This window comes from Bacillus rossius, unplaced genomic scaffold (assembly GCF_032445375.1).
Source record: "Bacillus rossius redtenbacheri isolate Brsri unplaced genomic scaffold, Brsri_v3 Brsri_v3_scf22, whole genome shotgun sequence".
NCBI classification, from domain to species: domain Eukaryota; kingdom Metazoa; phylum Arthropoda; class Insecta; order Phasmatodea; family Bacillidae; genus Bacillus; species Bacillus rossius.
Window position 1 is genome coordinate 807,501 of NW_026962393.1, and position 10,000 is coordinate 817,500.

General features: G+C 43.5%; 1 non-coding gene across 1 annotated transcript; it reads right to left on the reverse strand.

Annotated features, from left to right (window-relative positions):
- Window positions 1-9,078: 9,078 nt before the first annotated feature.
- LOC134543846 (5S ribosomal RNA) lies at window positions 9,079-9,197 on the reverse strand. Its single transcript, XR_010077295.1, has one exon. It is a non-coding gene; the product is annotated as a 5S ribosomal RNA (ribosomal RNA).
- Window positions 9,198-10,000: the final 803 nt, after the last annotated feature.

Sequence of the window (10,000 nt, forward strand, 5' to 3'; positions counted from 1 at the left end):
CTGACTATTCTAGACTAAAACTAGATAAGTTGGGCCCAGGTAAAACCTGCATAGACACAGGGAAAACCCTGGGCACTTACATGCGGGATGCAAAATTTCATGCATTAATTACATGCGGGTTGGCTACGGGAATAGAAGGATGGCTCAGGAAGAAGAGTTGGAAGAGTAGAAAATATCTACTAAGCAAGGGCGGGCACTTGGACTTTTTTGTCCGCATTTGGGTGTTTGGTCATGACTGGTTTTTAGGGGGCGACTTCGTCGTTTCCCCCAGGCTGCCAGCCAGCCAGGTGAGCTGAAAGAAAGAAAGGTGCATCTTACAACTATGAGTTATATGGCCGCGGCACCCAGGTTGCCCCAGTTACCACGGCCATGTATGCCCGACACATTGCGCTGCCAGCCTGGGCATGTCAATCATTGGCTAGTCCAATGTTGATTATTTGCACCGCAGGACGTGGTCAGACACATGGTCGGACACCTATTCTTCGATAGTGAGTCTACTCACTTATTAATTAAAAATAAACATTCCTATGAGAGTGGGGAATTTGTGTGTTGGTGTATTCATTAGGGCCCCGCTGGGCCAAAAAATAATTAGGGCCCCGATGGGCCAAAAATTCATTCATTAGGGCCCCGCTGGGCCAAAAGCATGTGTGTCGCCGGATTCGCATGGGCAGGGGGGGGGGGGGGATTTAATTCAGTCACAATGTGCTGCCAGCCTGAGCATGTCAATCATTGGCTAGTCCAATGTTGCATATTTGCACTCCAGGACGTGGTCAGGCACATGTTTAGAATTTATTACTTAATGCTAATATTAGGACTTAAAGTTATGTCTTAAGAAATTAAAATACTTAATACTAAGTCTGGAGCTGCCAGAAATACGAGTGTAAAACTGCGCGATTCTTAAGCAGAATTTTCTCGCCAGTCCGCAACCACAGAGTTGGGGTCGGGCCTCGGCTGAGCGCAGGTGCGCTGTGATTGGCCGGAGCCTCCAGCCAATCACGGGCCACTACGGTGGTCGATGCGCCAGGATGGATTTCGGGCGTTTGTATTTTTGTGTTTCGTCGGGATCATAATTTCCGAGTGAGGAAATATGCGGATTTAAACTATTTACGCATTTATCGTAAAAAGTTTGTGTTGTACGAGTATAAAAGTCTTGCAAAGTCTCTGACTCGGTTTCACGATGCAATGCTTCTACAGGGCAGTATCGTGGGGCGTCTGTGGCGATTCGAATGCACCTATTCTGAATCCTCTGCAGTTTTATTAGGTGTGAGGGGGCAGCTGTTGCCCAGACTGGGGCTGCATATGTAATTATTGGCCGTATTAGAGCATTGTACAGCAGTAGGCCGGTTTTAACCTTGCTGCCGCATCGTCTACTCATTACTGGGTATAGTGCACTGATCCTAGCCTGCGCTTGCGCTCGCCTAGTGTCAATGTGATTGCGCCAGAGTAGTTTTCTATCCATGTGAACACCTAGATATTTCACTACCTCCTTATGCGGTATTTGTTCGTCAAACAAACGTATTTGCGGCCTGCGTTCTACAGGCGGGAGATTTTTACGAGTAAATACAATGGCCTCTGATTTCGTTGTATTTACTTTTATACGCCAAGTCGTGCACCATTGTTCGAACTCAGTGAGCGCGACTTGCAGTCTGTTGGTAGCTAGCTGGAGGTTGTGGGACCTGCTATACAGCACTGTGTCATCTGCATAGCAGCCCAGCTTTACTAGTCGGTGTGCGGGGCGTGGCATGTCACTGACATATATATTAAAGAGTACAGGGCCTAAGATGCTTCCCTGTGGTACACCTGCTCTTATTTGTTTTATGTCTGACAGAGCTCCTTCAGTAGATACTCTAAAGGTTCTGTCTGCTAAATAGGACGCGACTAGTTTAATATAACAGTCTGGAAATCCTGTTTGGTATAGTTTGTAGATTAGCCCCGCATGAAATACTCTGTCGAAGGCTTTCTCTACATCTATAAACGTAGCGACTACATAATCCTGTACATTAAATGCGCTTGTGATTTCTTCTGTCAGGCGCACGAGCTGATGTACTGTCGAGTGTGTACTGCGAAAGCCGAACTGTTCATCCGGCAGTATGTTATTCTCGTGTATGTGTACATTAAGTCTGTGTAGTATAATACTCACCACGACTTTAGACACAGTACTTAGCAGACTGATAGGTCTGTAATTCTGTGGCAGTGTTTTATTTTTACCTGGCTTGTGAAAGACTATAACTCTAGCCTCTTTCCACTGTGAGGGGAAAATATTTAACCGAAACATTGCATTTATGCACTCAGCTAGATATTCGAGTGTTTCGTTCGGGAGTTGTTTGAGGACAACAGCCTGTATGCCGTCATTCCCGGGAGCTTTTCGCGGCTTCATTTTCTTGATAGCACGCTTTATTTCTTGCGCCTGTGTAAGTAAAGGCTCAGAGGTTGTGGGCAGTCGCAATTTAACACGTAGTTCGCGGTAAATTTGCGCCGTGAATATCCTATCGCAGGGCTGCATGTTGGGCTGGAAAGCTGCTTCCAGTGTGTCAGCGAAAGCTTGTGCCTTATCACAGGGCTGAAAAACTACACCATTGTTTGTTTCAAGGGGCGGGATTTTTTCCGATTTATTTAAAATCCGCTTCGTCATTGTCCAGGCACTTCCGTCCTGGGTGTCGAGTCGCGCGATTTTAGTTTCCCACTGGCTGCCTCGCCAGAGTGAGATTTCGTCTGAAATGATTGTTTGTAGTTCATTTATTCGGCGTTTCGTCTCTTGTGTACGACGCCGTGTGTATTCACGCCGCAGTCGATTTTTTTGTGAAATCAAGCTGCGGATGTATTCTGGCAGCTCGTCGTGTGCTAACCTAACCTCCTTTTCTGGGATGCACTGGCTAATACCATCCTGGATTTTTTCTGTTAGGTCTAATATCGCGGAATTTAAATTGTCGCTGTTTTCAATAGTTATTTCGGCCGCGTCGGGGAGATTTACTGTTAAATAGTTTTTAAATTGTTGCCAGTCCGCGTTTTTATAGTCCCTGATTTTTCGTGGCTGGTTGGAGTCTATATTTGCGTCATCAAATTTTAAATGAACAGGGAAATGATCCGATGACATGTCATGTACAACCTCGAGTTCGAATCCCGTGTTGACACGTTTGTTCAGGGCGATATCTAAAATATCAGGCATGTCGTTCAGTCGACCAGAGTCATGTGTGGGCTCTGAGGGAGCATGTACTGTATAGTTTTTGTTGAGTTGGTGAGTGTAGAGTAGTCTGCCGTTCGCTGTAGCGCGCCTGCAGTTCCACTCTATGTGTTTGGCATTGATATCGCCTACAGCAAGGAAGCTCGGGGCCGCTCCATATAAAGTATCCAGGTCTGCCTCGCTGAGGGACCTGCCTGGTGGGGCGTACATTGCAATTAATTTAATTTGTTGCCGATTTATATTTAAATTAATTCCTATAGCCTCCAGTTGTTGGAAATCAGGGAGCTGGCAGGCAGTGTGTTGTACACTAGTGTGTACAGCAAGGGCTACTCCACCGCCTCGTGCGTCTCGATCGCGCCTATAGATGACATAATTTAATATTGTCAGCCTGTCTGTCGGAGTCAGATGCGTTTCGTTTATCGCAGCTATTTTTATTTTATGTTTATCCAGGTGGTTGATAAATTCCGGTAGTTTATTTTTAATGCCGCGTGCATTCCAGAAGAGGAGGGAATGTAACTTAAGACTAGTGGCTGCGTGTGTGCTGCAATTCGGTGCCGAATTATTGTAGGTCATCGACAACGACCCCAGCAAGCGCACACACGCAATCCATGGTGGCACGTATTTTGTCTGCCATGGATTTGGACGTGTCTAGCCAGATGACTAGAAGCTGGCACAGAGGGCCGATGGCACTCTGCAGTTGGGCGTTGCCTATGATGGCCTCGTGGGAGCGGATGACCGCCTGGATGTCCGCAAGCTGCGGTGCCTGGGCGCTGGTGGACGGAGTCTGCTGGGCAGTTGGCAGCTCTGGTGCTGCATCGACTGCCATTGCTGCCACGGGTGCGGCCTGCGGCTGGGCGGGGGCTGGCGTTCTCTTCGCCGGTGTGGGAGCTGGCTTGGTGGCTGTCAGCTTGTCCTGGGCGGGCTGTCGGGGCCTGTCCTGGGCGGGGCGCGGGGGCTTTCCTTGGCCATTTTTGTGGCCGGTGGGGTTCTTCTTGAACCCCTTCTTCTTCTGCCACGGGTTGTTTGCAAGGACTGGGTAGTCCAGCTCATTGTGGCTGGGCTCCCAGTGCTGCTGCAGGGGCGCATACCGGCTCCCGCTGGCCTGCGCCAGGTAGTCGCCGAAGCACGGCGGCGGTGGGCCCCAGGGGTTGTGTCTTGGGGGGGCGTGATGTCCCTGTGGTGTCTGCTGTTGAGGCTGGGGCTGGTTGGTGGCGCGCGTGTTGTCGCGCATGTCGCGGCGGGATTGTAGCTCCCGCTTCTTTCGTTCTTGGGGGGGAAGGTGCCTCCGTGTCTCCTTCTTGTACGCACTGCACCCCTTGAAATTGGCGCAGTGCGGTTCCTCGCAGTGAGCACACTTTTTGTGCTCCTGCTGGCCCCCGTGCGGGCATTCGGTGGCGCAGTGCGAGCCACTGCACCACCTGCAGACTGGTGCTGCACTGCAGCCTTTGCCCACGTGGTTGAAACGTTGGCAGTTGCTGCACTGCGCAGGGCCCTTCGGTCGCCTGTAGTCGTCCACGCGAATCCGCATTCCAGCGAATTCGCGCAGAGCCTGAATGGTCGCTGAGTCGCACGACTGCGGCACCTCAATGACGAGGGCGTCGCACTTCTCCCGTCTCCGCCTGTTCTCCAGGAACCAGTGGTTCTGGACGGGCAGGTTCAGTGCGGCGAACTCCTCTTGTAGGAAGTCCGTTGGTGTGTGACGGTGTACGCCGCGCAGTACGAATTTTTTCGGTACTTCGTGCTGTTGCAGAAGTACCGAGTGCTGCGCACCAATGGCCTGAAGGGCCTTAACTGCGCGCGTGTAGTCCGCGATGGTGGCGGTGTGGACCATTATTTCGTCCTTCCCGCGGTTTGTGCATGTGAAGCGCTCGGTGAGGGCATTCTTGAGTGTATGGTACACTCGCGGGTACTGGTGCCCCTGGTCAAGGAACACGAAGAGTGGCTTGACGCGATGGGCCTTGGGCGCTGCCGCAGGTGGCTGTTGGTTGGGGGGGGCGGGGCCCGCCTGCTCGGTTGAGGAAGAGGCCGCCATCTCGTGGTGCGACCTCTTCGCCTTTTTCGTGGCGACTGTCTGCCAGTCGCCATCGGTTGCGTCCTCCTGAGGGGAGGGCATTGAGTCGTCCATCTCTGTCATTATGTCTTTAAGTCGCGTCAGCCTCACACTCGTGAGCACCCACTGACCGTCCCCCGGGGCTAAGTTAGCCGGGTTCAGGCTAGGCTGAAGGGGATCTAACTCCCCGGGTGTCTCAGAGCTCGTTGGTCGTTAATACTACCTTTACCTGGTACCGTTACACTCTACCTGCCTGCGCACTCTGGGTGCACAGGCTACCTTTCAGGAAAACACTGGGTAGCACTGTGAAGTGCTACACACAGCTTTAGGCGCGGAGCTCCTCTCCGTACGTCCGTCCTCGGCCAAGGCTCAAGGCAAACCTTTTCTTTTCTCTCTGCAAATATCTGGTTACCCAATTTTCTGGTTGCGGACGGTTCAGAAAATTCTCGATGCCTTGCTCACGTAGGGAGCAGCGCACTTTGGACAGCGAAAGTAATGTAGGGCTTCTTTAGCACTGATTTTTCAATGTTTTCTAAATGTCAGCAGTCTACGATGACATAATGGGCAGTTCCACTAATAGTGTAATTTTTTTATGGCAGCTGCACTGTTTAATTTGCACTGCGAGCTGTTTAAATTTACTGCTACACCAAACAGGGAACTTTTCATTTGCAGATGTTATTCAAGGAATCAAATACGTAATTTGTGCTGGAATCACTTGAAAATGGTTAAATTAACTTAGGTATACTTTAGTGTATAGTATGCTGAAAATGTGGAGATAATTTCATGAAGGCTGTTTGCTGTGGAAGCACTAGCAAATCACCTTGTTCAGTGCCACCTGGAATGGCTTTCTTCGTGCACCTCCAAGGATGATGTGATTATTATTGTGAGTAAATTTTGTTTACATTTTCATTGTGTGAATAATAAAACTTTTAACTGTACACACAACAAGCATTTCACTTGGATCTGATGCATTCTCAAGAGTGCAGTTTCTGTTTAGCTTTTAAAACTGGCTGCCCTTCAATTCACTCAAGGTGCAGATGCAAGTTGCTGATGAAGTATTCCACACACATGCTACATTGGAGAAATATTTTAATAAAAATTAAAACTCTTGCAGGATTTCGAATAAAAACTATCCTATTTATCCCTTCTATGTTTTGGTACTGCGAAATTGAGAGAGGTAAGTAAGTTGTGAGGTTATTTTTACTTGCTTGCATGTGAGGTTAGCAGAGCAAAAATATTTTTGAAATTGCAGATACATGGTCACTTTATTTCGTTGCAAACATTTATAAGCTCGTAATCTTATTTAAAGTCTCCATACTTAATGCGTTTGGAAAACCTTCTTTCTCTCAATTTTACAATGGAACAAAATTTTACTTGTATGTGTACATTAATTCCATCTCTAAATGATGTAGGTTTACGCACCGAGATCAGGTACATTGTAGAGAGAAAAACACACGAGTACCTGCTTATTTTGAAGTTTTAATGAGTATATTAAAAAAAAAAAAAAAAAAAACGATAAAAATATAATTGAAAAAGTATATTATTCACGTATTTTTGAGGTTGAGGGGAGGGGGTGTTTTTGTCCGATGGTCGTTTATCTTTAAAGAAATTTCCGTTGGACCTGTGCGTTCTTGCTCTGCCAATTCTCGAAAAATGAAATATTTTAAGTCGTCTTTTATGTGCTAACTTCATTATATTTGGCTGCATTCGTATTTTTATTAGTTTTGAAACATTCATGTCACGGAAAATAATCATAAACCAGGACAAAAACGTTTTGACTAAATGTTCTAGGTTGGTTGTAAAACATTTTCTTATTTTATTTCACATCGGAAACATCTGTTAAGTTGTAAGCTTTGTAATGAATGCGACAGTCACTTGTTCGCTGAAGTGTTTGTTTAAGAAATTAGTATTGTAAATTTGTTTATGGTCTTGTTAAATGAAATTTTAAGTGAAATCATTTGGGAAAACAGAGGCTACAGGAATTTTCAACACAACTTGATGACCGACGTTGTGACTAGTGTGGGAGTGTGTGCTCGTGTAAATATCAATTTTTCTTACTCCTCGTGCCGGTCAACAGGAAAACAGCGAGTGTGTTATCTCATCGCGGGCGTGTGATTGCGTGTGGTAAATTGTGCTAGGTTAATTACCGCAAAACTCCACTGTGTGCAAATATGTAGTGTGTCGCTGTATGCAAATATTTGGTATGTCTTTTTTTTTTTTTTTTTTTTTTTTTCAGGCAATACACACTTTGAATTTTACACAATTTCGATGCTGCAACCTAAGTGTATACATGCGAATAGGATTGCTTAAATGAAAAAGTAAAGTAGGAGGTAAGTGCAAATGTTTCCAGGAGGTTATGCACACACAATCTATTTTATGAATTAATAGTTATTATCTAAGAAAATGATAGAAGATTATAAATAATGTGTGCAGAATAATACAGAATTTGCATGTTACACAAAAAAAAAATATATATATATTCCAAATATTGTTAGCAAAATGCACCTAGATTAGTGAGCTGGATTTTTTTTTTTTTTTTGTATTTTTGTTCTGTTGATCCCACGTGGAGTCAAGGCTCCGGGATATAGAACATGTATGTGCAGACAATTAATATTTACATGATGCAAGTTACCAAGAAAAAAAATTTCAAAAAAAAAAAATACATAACATGTTACACAATTTAACTTTATGCAAAACATGAAGCAGCTGTTATCACAAGTCCATTCAACAAATTAACAGTTCAATTTCTCTATTATCAATCAAATTAAAGAATAGCTTCAGAGGGTAGGTAGGATATTCTAGAAGAATTTTTTTTACTGTTTTTTTTTTTAATACTGGTAAATTGTTTTAGTTATTTTCTGTGATATTAAGTTGTAAAGTTTTACTCCCAAGTAATTTAGTCCATTTTCAAATCGCCTAGTGTTATGTTCAACTATCCTCAATTTACTAGCATTTCTGGTGTTATACCTATGTGCGAATATCTAAAAAAAAAAAAAAAAAAAAAAATAATAATTTTTTTTTTCTTCTTTTTCTTAAGAATGAATAAAAAGTTTCTAGAACGTATTCATTTATGGCAGTCAGGACTTTAAGTTTTTTGAATTTTGGTCTGCAGTTAGATGATTTTTTATCTTTTGTTATTATTCTAATAGCTCCTTTTTTTTTTTTTTTTTCCCCCAATGTTATATGGCAGAAAGAGTAGAGCTATGGCTACTGTGACATCATGCATTGATGGGAAGGTTATTGTTGGATAACAAAAATTTAGATGATATAATTTTTATTTTTTTCCATACACAACACATTGCAGGTACAATTTTACAGGTTACAGCTGTACCACCTCTAGTATTGCTGCCGACCATCCAACAAATGAGCACACTAAACAGGCATTGATGACATTGTTATCAACGTCTTTTTGAATCTCTCATTATTATACATAACTGCCCACTGAAACAGAGAAACTTCAAAATAGGTGTGTGTGTGTGTGTTTATATATATATATATATATATATATATATATATATATATATACATATATACATATATACATACATACATACATACATACATACATACATATACACTTATATATTTATTTTTTCACTTTGAATTTTGTATGAGGTATACACATGCAAAGATTCACAGCTACTGGGTGGGTGAGTGAGTGAGTGAGTGAGTGAGTGAGTGATTGATTGATTGATTGATTGATTGATTGATTGATTGATTGAGAGAGAGTGAGTGTGTGTGTTAGGGGGGGGGGGGGGGGGGGAAATGTGGTGATTGTGGGGGAAAAAAAAATTTAAAATTGAAATTTTTAAAAAAAAATTTTTTTCTGTAGGGTGCAAAATAGTAGTGCCAACGGCACGTGGTGTTCCCAAGCGGTCACCCATCTAAGTACTAACCACGCTCGACGATGCTTAACTTCGGTGATCGGACGAGAACCGGTGTGTTCATCGTGATATGGCCGTTGGCAATGATATAGATGTTTTTTTTTTGCAGTTTGTATTTGCCACTCGAAATAGCTATACCAGGTGTGATTGTTACAAACAACAGGAGAAATCGTGTAATGAACACTCTTTTACTTCCCCCCCCCCCCTCCCCACACACAACACCCACCACCCTCACCATCCCAACCACCAAAGCCCTCTTCAAAATACACTCTCACACACACACACAAACCCACACTCTATAACTGATGAACATTACCATAACTTCTTAAAGCCATTAGATAATATTTAACTCAAGAAAGGTATTGTGATATGTTTAAAGAAAGAAAGGTGAAACCTTTAACTTTACCAGCAGGTATTAGTATCACTGAGGTATCTTCTAGGTTGTAGCAGCAATAGTAGTAATAATAATAAAATTAAATAAGGTAATAAAAAAGAAAAGTTATACATGTGATCAAATCATGAATGTATAAAACTGGAATGAATTTAAATTTTTTTTATTTTTCTTCATAGGCTGTTTTGAAATTGATGAGTAAGTGCCTCTTCTTTTAAATTTTTTAATGCTGAACACTGTTACATAAGAGATGAATGTTTAGAAAATTTAAAAAAAAAAAAGCTAGCCCAGCCCCCTCCCCCCCTCACACAAAATCCAAACAAAAAAAAAACACCCTCCTTCAAAACATCACATAATCATCCAGCCAGCAGTGCAGACGAGAAATTTGCACTCGGGGCCGCCATTTTGACGATAAATTCTTGCATGGCACACCAAAGGTAGGAAAGAATTTAAAAAAATAAAAATAATGGGCGAGCACCCTCGCGTCTGCCTGT